We start from the raw sequence: 4713 nt of genomic DNA on the forward strand, positions 1-4713 counted from the left end.
CTAGAAAAGAAAGAAATATAAAAAGAAAATTTAATGTTGACATTAAGGAACTTGTTTGTAAATCTCTAGAGAAGAAAAGAAAAGACATCAGAAATACTAGATGAGCTGAAGGGAAAAAAGAGAAGATTATTACCAAGCTTGCAAGGAACATCACAAGAGGTGGGGGTGATTTGCTTTCCTGTAGTGGAAGTGGTTTCAGTTTTGCTATTAAAAACAGATTTCAAAAAACCTGCAAAACTACTGCCCATCCTTGTGTGATCATACTTCTGACTGGTAGATTTTACAAGACTTGAGATGTGCCCAAGCATCCGATTCTTATATAAACTGTGGTCAGGAATCCTTAATAAACCAAACAGATGTTTCCCAGAGCACAGTGGTAGAACCACAAACAAAACTAACTTCCCTGAAATGTAGTGACTTGAATGGAAAATCCAATGAAGCAACAGATAAACAGACGTGAATACAGAGATATAAAGCACATCAGCTGTGAAACTGAGGACAGGCAAAAAGGGAGAATTTGAAGAATCAGGATCAGCCAAAGATGCAGTTAACAGTGAGACAGAGAGGAGACTCCGTGATTTAGAAGAAAAGCCTGATCTTCTGAAGTGATATATAATGGAGGGGATAGAGTCGGGAAAGAAAGTGAGTGTGAGAAGACATCAAACCATACCCTGCAGAACACCTGCATGTGGTGAGGGAGCCATGGTGGGATGGTGCACTGTTTAATTCCCACTTCATCAAAGAGCTGGAAAGAAAGCAAACATTTTAGAAATCCTGTGCAAAATCAGTCGTCTTCAACTATCACATGTGTCCAAAGAGTTAAAGCACAACAGAGCCCCAGCAATGGAATAGGGCTCTTGAAAAGAGAGTGCTTACCACTCTGGAAACTCTTAGGTGGAAGAGGTTCCACTTTCAGAAGGACACTCCGATAGATGGCTTTGTGTCCCAGAGCACACTGGGATGCCAGAGACCCGTACTCATGGAGGTGTAGCCCTGTACAGCTGAAAAGCAGGTGATCCCACAGCACAAACCCAAACACCACAGCATGCTCCCGCTGCTGGGGATGGGACAGAAGGGTACACGGGCTGTGATGCTGCACAGCCTGTGAGCAAACAGCACAATGGACATAGGAGAACTGATTGTATGAGAATGACAGAAATCAGCTTAGTATACACTTGTGATGATATAAAGACAAATAAAACATGAAACCATTTCCTGTCCTTTTATCACTACACAGCAAAGGGTAGAAATTACAACATGTGAGGCACTATGTCTTCATCTCTGATCATTAATAATAACTTTATCAAGCCCCTTCTTGGAAAATAACAGAACAATTTGATAAAGCACATGATGTGACAGAAAGATGGTATGAGATCAAAATGAACATGCTAAGTAATTTTTAGAAATATGCTACTACTGTAGATCTAGTTGATAAGGAAAATTTAAATTGTTAAGACAGCAATTAGACATTAAATATATTTAGGGAAAGTCTTATGATTTCTTTTTCCCTCAAGACAAGACAGAATTGGAAATCAGGATGAAAAGAATGATATTACGTATCACAAAGTAATAACTTGACCAAACAGTAATTTTCTGTTCCTTAAATACAGCAGAAACAAGCAGATGTCCTTGTTCACACTATTAGAAGTTTGTTTCTGAGAACAAGCACTTTGTCATCTGAGGAAGCACTATACCATTCAGTTTTGTGATGCAAATTCCTGTGAACAGCAGATGTTTATTTACCCCCTGCCCCTTGATCTAATGCACCAATTCTTGATGCAGGATTTCTCCTTGGAAACCAAATGCTAGGCTTAGGCTCAAGATCCTGAAAGACTTACTTGCATTTGCACTCCTTCTCACAACTATTTCCATGGACTAAGGAAGGTAATTCCTTACGAGCATTTAGCAAACAACTTGCATGTAAACCACTGATATATCCTATTCTTAACAACCTGCAATTCCTAAACTTATTACTACTTCAAAGCAAACACTGGTTTCTATATTCCAGGTATAGGAGGAGGAAGGTCTACATCTTTCAAACTGATCACTCTGTTTCATTCCCAGCAAACTTCGTGTTTAGCAAAAATGTATAATTATTTCAGGTGTTATTAGCTTCTGCATTGCATTTGGATAAAAGGTTACAGTAGCTGATTCCAGAATCCTAATGCTTATCTGAAAAACCCTGAGCTGAGACAAACTTGAAAACACACTCATACCTGAAACATAGCATGATTGTTTTAATGCTTTTACAGTCAGAATATTTTATTTCAAAAGTAGACCAGAGATTTTTGTTGTTTTGCTTTTTTATGATTTTTTATTAAAGTGAGTTCAAACAAGCACTGTTTAACTAGGCAATGGTAACCCCATAGCTGCCATGGGACAAGTACCACGTGGGCCACAATCCCTTTAACCACACTGCTTTTTTATCTATTCTTCCCAGGAGGTAGGGAGGAAAGGGAGCCCAGAAAGCAAACAAAAAAACCCAGTGTTTAGTTCTCAAATCCAGACTGAGTTCAGCAGAACTTTTCAAAGACAAACCACAGATGACTCGAAAGCTGGATAATCTTCAAGTAACAGCTCACCTGGGACTGCCAATTTTCCAGTTGCTTTTGATGTCTCTCAATTGACTCTCTAAGGTGATTCTTTTTGTCATTTGACAAATGTAGTAGTTTCTTCAAAGTGCTCAGAAGAATAGAGGGTAAGCACCCTGGTCTGTCACACCTACAGTATAGGACCAATCAATACATGAGAAAGAAGCAGCAAAAGAGGAATATTATGTGCTACCGTTATCTTGCATTGCCTGGCAAGAAGTTATCTTTAATGATTTAAAGTACAGCACTGTTCTCACACAGGATTGCTCTCCAGAGTGACTATAAGAAAGGCATTGTTTTATACAATAGATCCTTCTCTGAATGCACTCTCTATCATTCCTGTTAACATCAAATGACAAAATAGGCATTTCTAATTTTAGCTGTTAGCTCTAGGCAGCATACACTGCTCAGAGAAAGGCACTGGATATACACAAGCATTGCTTACTAGATCTGCAAAAAAGGCTAGTTATTAATTGCCCTGAAGGCAGGTAAAAGCCACTTTCTTGTAAAGGCTATGCTAAAATCATGCAGCCAGAACAGAGCACTAATGTGAAGAGTCTGGCTGAGCATCACAGTGACGGCAGCTTTTCCTTGTCACTTAATTTCTTTTAGTAGAGCAACCAGAAGCAAGGTTTCATTTGAAATTTCTTTTACAAAGTTACTTCTCAGAGTAGAACTGCACCTGGCATGGAGGTCCCCAATATGGCTTTTTATCCTCTGCCTAAAAAAAAAAGGTCCTCAACTCCCTCCATGGACATGAAATCGGGATATATGTCTCTGCTGCTTCCCCCGCAGAAGAGTTTTTTGTTAAGATCACATTGCTGCCTGGCTCTCAGTCACATATCCCTTTGCTCTCACCAGGATGAGGCCCTGGGAACTGAAACCATGAAAATGATAGAAAGAGTGGGGTGACTCAAAAGCTAAGTTCACTGTTAGGCGAGGCCCAATAGGAGCATATCGTCAATGTTTGTTGCATGTTTGCAGAGATGGAACAAAACCAGGCACTATTGTTAGATCATGAGAGTGAACTTATCCTAGGGAATTAGCTGTCAGCTGTGGCTTGCAAAAAGATACTAAATATTTTATTCTCTATAGCTTCATATATACCTATATAACAATACATTTACGCAATAACAGAGCAAATCACAAACACAAAAAGTCATTCAGTGTTTGCTTTCTAGATGTACTTTTCCTGGGTGTGTTTTATTACTGTAGCAACACTGAAGGTAGCTAATGGAGGAATGACTACATCAAAAGGACTCAACTGATGAATTGAAAGGTTGCTTTCCTCCCAAGCCCTAGGGATTTTTGTGGAAGTCCTTAGACCCTCTGGTTTCTACACTAGAGGAATATGTTTGAACTCTCTATGTAAGGCATATATGTGGGGACAACACAAAGAGAGCAAACGAAAACAATTACCAAATAATGGTAAATGTGGGACCTAATGTCTAACCCTGTACCACATTCCTTCATTTCTTCTAGATACTGTGCTTAACTGCATTCTTCATGCCCAGTCATTTCTTGGAGCTTGTATTAATTTAACGTATTAAGAAAAATTTAAGCAAATAGCTATCATTAAAAACAAAAGCAAACCTTCAAAGTAGCCCACCACAGAGGAGCCTGCTTTTCGTGTTCGCTGAACTACCTCCAGATCCCAGAACGAGTAACATTCAGGGTAGATGAAGTGCTGTGACTTGAAGTGTGAGAGATGATGGCGCATCCACCGTAGGAATGACTGAATCCTGCTGTCAGCCTTTACATTAAAAAGTCAGGATCTGGGACCATAAATCCTGTGAGAAGAGAAAATATGGTACCATAGAAATGACATGACGGATGAAAAACTAGCTGAAGTAGTTCCAAAATGTTTCTGAGAGTAATGTCCCTAACTGGAATCACATTACTAAGGAAGACAACATATATCATTTCACAGCTGGTATACTGTAGCCCTGTAGCCCAGTAAATACTGTATTGCCAATACTAGCAGCAGTGCTGTATTTGCAAGACTTCAGGACAGTAGCTTGCCAAGCTTACTTTGTCTCAACTTCTCTTGACCTGCCTACAACTTCCCAACTTCGCTATAATAGCAATTTTTCTAATTATCAGGTAGTTATACCTTATTTGC

The 4713-nt window shown here is 39.4% G+C and overlaps 1 long non-coding RNA gene across 1 annotated transcript; it reads right to left on the reverse strand.

Moving 5' to 3' along the window:
* Positions 1 to 671: 671 nt before the first annotated feature.
* Positions 672 to 4351, reverse strand: LOC148055654 (uncharacterized). Its single transcript, XR_015704515.1, has 3 exons — positions 4185 to 4351; positions 2583 to 2721; positions 672 to 745 (listed from the first exon to the last, which is right to left on the reverse strand). It is a non-coding gene; the product is annotated as an uncharacterized LOC148055654 (long non-coding RNA).
* Between the last annotated feature and the right edge of the window lie 362 nt (positions 4352 to 4713).

The sequence above is a fragment of the Nipponia nippon genome, unplaced genomic scaffold, assembly GCF_047370975.1.
Source record: "Nipponia nippon isolate SJK-2023a ecotype South Korea unplaced genomic scaffold, ASM4737097v1 scaffold_2, whole genome shotgun sequence".
NCBI lineage: Eukaryota > Metazoa > Chordata > Aves > Pelecaniformes > Threskiornithidae > Nipponia > Nipponia nippon.